At 34.5% G+C, this 8,079-nt stretch overlaps 1 pseudogene; it reads left to right on the top strand.

Annotated features, from left to right (window-relative positions):
• Nucleotides 1–149: 149 nt before the first annotated feature.
• Nucleotides 150–3,283, top strand: LOC133699312 (cysteine-rich receptor-like protein kinase 15; annotated as a pseudogene).
• The last annotated feature ends 4,796 nt before the right edge of the window (nt 3,284–8,079 follow it).

Here is an 8,079-nt window from a genome sequence, read left to right as displayed (position 1 = left end):
TCTATAAGAAATGAAACCATGACTAATCTTTTCAAAAAACGCTTATGCTATCAAATTATATTTATAAAATTTCACAGCATTAATCCAAGTAATGGATTTTGAATAAAATACTCGGTCGTTGTTTATAAAATATTAAAGAATATAACATAAATTATATTTTGAAGCTTTCCTTAATTATTTCAAATGATTATTTAGTATAATATTAGAGTTTTCATGATTAAAAGATTACAAGTTTGAAGTTTGAATATGAAGATTTTTATTGATCTTTTGATGTAAAGCCGCCAGAAGTTGCTTTCGTAAATGGAATGCCTTGCATAAATGTTTTACTCATCTCAATCCTAGCTTTTTATTGCTTGTCTTGTCTAAATTTTTGTTAAGATGTTCATCCAAAATATAATTATGACCAGGCATGCACTTTTAGCCATGTGTTTCTTAATTAAACTGCTTTCAATGCTCTTTGCCCTTGTTCTTGCAGACCCTCTATTCACTATTTGTTCAACTACTGAATATGGTGACTATGATCAGAAAAACCCATTCGGAAAGAACGTGAAGATTGTCCTTGAAACCTTGCCTTCCATCACTTCATCAACCGGCTATAACAGCACAGCTATCGGTGAATTCCCTGACAAAGTCACTGGCAAAGCACTTTGTAGGGGAGATGTCACTTCGAGTGCTTGTCAGACGTGTTTGAGAAATGCAAGCCAAAAACTGTTGAAAGTTTGCAGAAGTATAGAAGCAACCATATGGTATGAACGATGCCAAATTCACTACTCGTTTCAGAATATAACTTCATTGGATGTTTATGCCGGGAAGTATCCAGATCACTTGGAATCTCAGAATAAATCCGTATCAGATCCTGTTCATTTCTATGACAGTGTAAGGTTCCTCATAGACAACCTGTCAAATGAGGCGGCGCTCAATCGTTCAAAGCTCATGTTTGAAACTGGGGAAATCAAGTTTTCAAGGAACGAAACCATATATGGCCTTGTACAGTGTACTAGAGATATCAGAGAACATGAGTGTCAGAAATGTTTGAGCTCTGCTTTGATTGATCTCAAGGGATGTTGTTCTTCGAAGCAAGGTGGAATTATTGTTAGTAGGAATTGCAATGTAAGATTTGAGCTGTACAAATACTACAACACCTCAAGTCACTTGATAACATTCCCAACTCCTAAAGGTGAGTAAACAGAATTTGTTTTTACTGATAAACTGTCAGCAAACAGAAGTTATGTTTTGATTACACTTTAGTAAGAAAGGGTAGTACCACCAGTAACTCTTGGTGTTTCAAATGCTGGCTGTACTCATAAGTACCCAAATTGTTAATGATTAATATTGTTACTATTAATTCATTCTTTGAAAGGTAATGTATTGGTACCAACTTGTCCAGAATCTTAGTTTATTATTATATGATATGATACCAAATTCTTGCTTTGCAAGGCAGGAGTAATTGGAAGATGGTGGCAATTATTGTGTTTATACCTACAATGATGTTTACAATAGTCATTGGATCTTCCATTTTCTGTCTGAGGCGAAAAAGAAGAAGACAAAGAGGTATCTGAACCAAGTGATCACGTCCACTTTAATTAAATAGTTTAATTTACATCCGAATTCAAAAGTACTAAAACTCCTATTTTTTTGGCAGACATGGAAAGAAGTCACCTAACATTATTAAAGGAATCAGCAAGTCCAATAGGGTTCACAACGACAGAAGAAGGTCAGTTGGTAAGTTTTGAGGACCTGCCTTTCATGGACTTAAATACTATCAGAGCAGCCACAGACAACTTCTCCGACTCGAATAAGCTTGGACAAGGTGGGTTTGGCACTGTTTATAAGGTAAGTTGTAAAGGGGCTTCTCTTTCACCATCCACTGAGATTCAGCTGTCTTTGCAGTCCATCCCTCTAAAAGGAAAACTCAGTTTTTTATTTAGTTTGACATGGTTAAATATTGCTTCAGTTCACAAAATTTTCCTCATTGCAAATTGTTTCAGGGTGTGTTAACAAATGTGAAAGAAATAGCTGTTAAAAGGCTTTCAATAAAGTCATGGCAAGGTTTAGAGGAGTTCAAGAATGAATTCATGCTAATTGAAAAATTACAACACCGAAACCTGGTGAGGCTGTTGGGATGTGGCATGGAAGGAGAGGAAAAGCTGCTCATATATGAGTTCATGCCTAACAAAAGCCTTGATTTCTCTATCTTTGGTCTGTTCCATTCATTTATTTTGCATTTGAATTCTTAAATTTTACATTTTCAACAATTAATTGACGCAAGAGGCTGAAGTTTCTTCTTATTCAAATTTCAGATGCTGAAAGACGTGCACAGCTTGATTGGGAGACATGTTACAACATAATTGGTGGCATTGCTAGAGGACTTCTTTATCTACACGAGGATTCTCGGCTTAGAATCATTCACCGGGATTTGAAACCTAGCAATGTTCTACTGGACCACGAAATGGTTGCCAAGATATCAGACTTTGGCATGGCCAGAATTTTCGGCGAAAGCCAAAACAAAGCAAACACCAGAAGAGTAGTAGGAACATTGTAAATCCTCTTTCTTCTCCGCTATTTCTTTTTTCTTGTATTCTGACGATTTTGATCCGTAATTTTAATCTCCTGGGGTTTTCTTACATGTGAAACAGCGGATAATGGCTCCAGAGTACGCAATGGAAGGAATATTCTCAGTGAAATCGGATGTCTTCAGCTTTGGTGTTATACTTCTTGAGATCATAAGTGGGAAAAGAAGCAGTGGTTTTTACCTCACAGAGCATGGCCAGACACTCTTAGCATATGTGCGTACAATAGTTTCCCTACCCTTGAACATTTTCCCTTAATCTTGGCAGGTAATGTTATGACATATTATGAAACCAAATTCACAGGCATGGAGATTATGGATCGAAGGGAAGGCAATGGAGTTTGCGGATCCTTTGTTGGTGGAAAGAAGCCCAGCAGAAGGGATTTTGAGGTGCATGCATATTGGGCTGTTATGTGTGCAGAAGGATCCAGCAGACAGGCCCACAATGTCATTTGTGGATTTAGCATTGGCAAGCGACCCAATAGCTCTTCCTCAACCACAGCAGCCAGCCTTTTCTCTTGTTAAAATTGTTCCAGCTGACAAGTCTTCGTCAACAGATCCTTCAGTTAATCAGATGACAGTTTCTAGTTTCTTACCGAGGTGATTGTCAATGAAATTGCCACTATGTTAATGTGTCCGGCAACAGGCATGGTTGGGAATATATTATTTCAATATATGTTAATGTGTCTGATATTCTTTTTTGATAAATTTGCTATGCTGACCTGTATTTCATCACGGTTTGGAATTTTTTTTTTTGATAAAAAACAAGATAATATTAAGGCTTTTTAATGTGTATTTTGTCCAAAAAAAAAACCCTAATCATATATTCAAAAGTTTATGCATATATTTAATTAAATAAATAAAAAATCATATATATCAATAATTATATAAAAAAGGTGTTTACGTATCTATTGAATTTTTTTCACTACAAGTTGGATATTTTTTCTTTAACACAAGAGAATAAATATGTAAATATTATTAACGTGTTTTTTTTACCAATTTATATATAATTAATTATTTAATATGTATTGAAATATTTTTTAAAAAATACATATTTAAAAAGGTATCAATAAAAAAAAAAAAAAAGTAATCCATGCATCTAGCTCGTGTCATGGTTTAAACTTATAAAATGTTAATCAAATTCTTGACTTGATCCAAGTTTTAAATTCAACTATGTGAGTATTTGCTTCAATGTAACATTTTTGATTTGACAAGTTTAAACTTGTCATCTTGGTTATAGACTCCACTTAGTTGAATTGTTTTTTAATTTTATCTTATAATAAAAAAAATATATAAATCAATCTATAATTAACTTAATATTAAATGATAAAAAAAACTCACATTTAAATAATAAAATTAAATAAATAAAAAATAAAAAATAAAAAAACCAATAAAAAAATCTAGTCATAGTGGGCTGGCCTTTATGAGTAGAATTTAAACTTAACTCAATGCTAGCTACTTGAGCAACAACACAAAGTTGTTAACTGAATAACTAAAACAATATATCAACTTGGTTAATTGATGATATAAACATATAATCCCACCTATTTTTTTGTTGTATTTATAATTCCTCATCATAAAAATGAAATAATACTATTATTAGTTAATTTTTTTTTAAAGGATTAGAGTACAAACCTCAGTTTGGTCACGATCAGATATAAAATTTTCAAGGATTCTCTAATTTCCAAAGCAGGTATCTTATCTTTGATAACACTAAAAAGAAGAAGTTAATGAAAAATCAACCTAAAAATACCACAAAAAAAAAATCAGGTAGCCAAAGAGAGTGAAGGACTTCAAGATGTGAATTATTAAATAATTACTACCTTCATAAATCCTAATTAAGAACACTACTAGAAAATCAATAAATATAAATGGAAATACTGAGGGAATATTTCTGTCGCACGTGTGCGGCGTCGCGGCGATCGCCCTCCACACTCAATTGTGTGTGGTATCTGGAAAATATGGGGAGACAAGGAATTCCTATCTCTTATCAGTGTAAAATGGAATGAGAGTCGCCACCTAGTATTTTGGTCATTAGGAACCCTAACTGGTCTCAGAGATCGAGTACGGAGACTGGTTGCGTAAAGGGAAGGTATTAGCACCCCAAATACGCCCTACCTAAGGTAAGTTGCAATGTTTTATTTATCTGATCAAAATCTAAGGTTTGGTAGCGTTTTTCTAATTGTTTGTCCTGACTGTCTAAGATTCAAGAAAAGCCCTCCTAAAAAAGGAGGTTCTTATCTTAATGGAGTAAAACCTAACTATTCTCGTCAAAAATAAAAAAAGCTATCTTTTTAATATCAGGAGTACATTTTACGTATAAATTCGTAATCCCGGATATTAAAAGAAAATAAAATAATTTTTTTGGATTTTTTTGAAATATTGGCCAAATTCTCGTGACTTTAATAAACTGGTTATTAAAGCCAAAATGCATGCTAAAATATTTTTTTGAAGTTTTCTTTGTTGTATGAAAATATGATGTAATTTTTTCTTTGAGAGACTTGGCCATATGCATGAAAACAAAAAAAAAATATTTTTTTAAGTTTTGACGAAAACCGGGTACTTTAATACCAGATTTGTATTTTTATGATATAAAAAATACAGACCGATATTAATCAAAATGGCGTAGAAAAATACGCGGGAAAATCACACATTTTCAAAAATGATTTTTGAATATAATTTTTTTTTTAAACTGGGCTGACCCGGCCCAAAAAGAGGTTGGGCCGAAATCAACCCAAAAAATAAAATCGGGCCAGGACCGGCCCAAAAAAGAACCTACTCGTGGCTGGACTCAACCCAGCCGCGTGGGCTGGGCTCATGTTCCAGCCTAAAAAAACCCAACAGGTGGTTACTGTTATATATACACACAGTAACCAACTAATTATTTTCCACTTTGCTGCGGAACGTGAATTCCTCAAGTTCTGCATGCAAATGGTGAACACAGCAGAGGAGCCAGAAAAGGGGAGGAGATTACCTGGAGTGAGGGAGCGTGGTTGCTGTCTCCGGTGGTGGTGGTGGCGGGTCACGGCTGAGGACGATGGTTCTTCCTCTTCTCCTGTATGCTTCCTTTTCACGCCGCTGTGTTTCCTTTCTCTTCTCCTCTTCGTCTACCTCAGCTTCCCCCTATTTTTCTGTTCTTCTTTTATTATCTGCTGGTGGTGGTGGCAGCTACTGGGACTGCTGACGGTGGTTGGGAAACCAGGTGGCAGCTGTTGTGATGATGGTTTTGCAGCGGTTCTTCTTCTCTGTTTTGTGTTCCTCCCCCTGTCTGTTTCTGTTCTCCTATTGCTCTCGCTTCTGCTGCTCCTTCTTCGGTCTCTGACAATGGTGGAGCGGCTGTCGTTGATGGTGCTGCTGGGTGGTGGCCGAAGGCCACGGTGGAGAGAGAGGAGGAGCTGCTGGGAACTGAGAAGGATGATTTTTTTATAACTTTGGACCCGAAAACCCCCCCTGTTTCTGCTTCGTTCCCTCTCTTTTTCTGTTTTTTTTCTCTTCTATCTGGCCTCTGTTTTCTATTCCTTTCTCCCTTCTCTCATCTTGCTTCCCTCTCTGTCTCTGCCCTTCTCTTCTTCTCCAAAATTTTGCCACCCTCTTCTCTTCGTCTCTCTTCCTCTATTTATAAGCAGTAAAAGAAGGAGCCCCCCCCTGCTCTGTCCCATCGTGGTGCAGGGGGGAAAACGGGCTACCTTACCTGTGCAGGGTAAGGTGGCCGGCTGTTTGCAGGGCATGGTGTCCCTCTCTTTTATTTATCACGTTGGCAGGGTATGTGGGAGTATGGGCTGTTGTCAGTTTTATGCAAGTGGGAGGGAGATAAACTGAGCGGGAAAAGATTTAAAATCTTCTTCTTCCCTGCCTCTGCATGGGCAGGGAAAAAGGGGAACAGTGCCGTTCAAAACGACACTGTTTTGGTTTTTTTTTTAAGGAAAAGAAATGTAATTTGGAAGAAGAAAAAAAATTTGGGAGTGACACAAAAATGGGTTATGACAATTTCCGTCGGTAAATTTTCAAGGAATTTTACCGACGGCAATATTCCCTCGGTATATATTGAGGGAATTACAGTGGGAAAAAAATTAAAACAAAGCAAAAAAAATGATGACTTGTCATTTTTACAAACGAAATTACCGATGAAATTATGTCGGTAAAATCATTGGTAAACTGTGAATACTATTCATCATGTCAATTACAAAGGGAATCACCGACGGACAATTCCGTCATTATTTTCCAGAGAGCTCCAGAACTGTTCACTTTCTAATTGCACTGTTAATTATACTTCTCTACGGATAAAATCACTGACGGATTGAAAAGTTGTCGATGTTATTTGGCGATTTTCTGAAAAAATTCAATTAATTTAAAATTTTCATTTAAATATTACAGACGGAATCACTGACGGATTGAAAAATCATCAGTGATTGTTAGTGGTTTCTGAAAACTTTTTATGAAATTAAATATGACAGACGGAATTACCAACGAAATAATTAAAAAATATTAATATTTAATTATCCTTTGGTAAAACCATCGCTAACGCATCCCAATAAAAAACCTGAATCCTCTTTTTTCACAAGAGACATGCTCATTTCTTATTCGTCTTCTTCTACTTCTTCTTCTTCTTCTTCTTCCCTATGTGTAAAAAATATCAATATCTATTTCTTTCTCTTCTCTTCTCTCCTCATCTTTTTCTCTTCTCCTCCATGCTCGGGTATGTCTTCTTCTTCTTTCTTCTTTTATCCTCTTATTTTTTTTAATTGATATGCTTTACGGATATGTTTTTCTCTCCTTAGCTTCACTTGCAACTACATTAAGGTAACATTTTTCTTTTTTCTTCTTTTTTCATGATTTTTTTCACTATATTTGTTTTTTTATTTTATTTTTAATTGTTTTTGTTCTTAATAATTGTATGAATGTTGTTGTGAGATTTTACTTTTCATATGAGATCAATTTTTAGTTGATTTATTTATAGGATTTTTAAATTTTTAGCAATCACAACTTTATTTTTTTCATATGAATTTTTTTAGTTGAATTTATTGTTTCGTTTTATTTATTTGTTGTAAATTTTTTGATTTGATTTTCTTCTTTTTTCCAAGCATTTTGAGTATATATTATAGAGTGTTAATTTAATTATTTTATAATTTTATAAAATGGATTTTTTTAAATGTTTTTAAATAATTACCGACAGAATTACCGTTGATATTTTTCAAGGGATATACTGAAGCAATGAAGCGGGTAATTTTTTTAACGCGTCTATTCCGTCAGTAAATCCATCGGTAATAATATTTTTTATTACCAACAAATTTACTGACAAATAAAAAATTACCGATGAAAGATTTATCGACAGAGTGTTTTTATCGATGATTTTATTGGTAAATTAATTACCGACAAAATATATATCTTATACCAACAGAAAAATTCTGTCGATAAAATTATTAAATGTTGTAATGTAAATTCTATTAGGACATCATCAAAAAAGAAAAATAACTTTCCAACGTAGAAAAACACACAAAGAAGAACTAACG

The sequence above is a fragment of the Populus nigra genome, chromosome 7 (genome assembly GCF_951802175.1).
Source record: "Populus nigra chromosome 7, ddPopNigr1.1, whole genome shotgun sequence".
NCBI classification, from domain to species: domain Eukaryota; kingdom Viridiplantae; phylum Streptophyta; class Magnoliopsida; order Malpighiales; family Salicaceae; genus Populus; species Populus nigra.
Note: the sequence above shows the minus strand (reverse complement) of the source record. Positions and strands in the feature narration are given on the sequence as shown.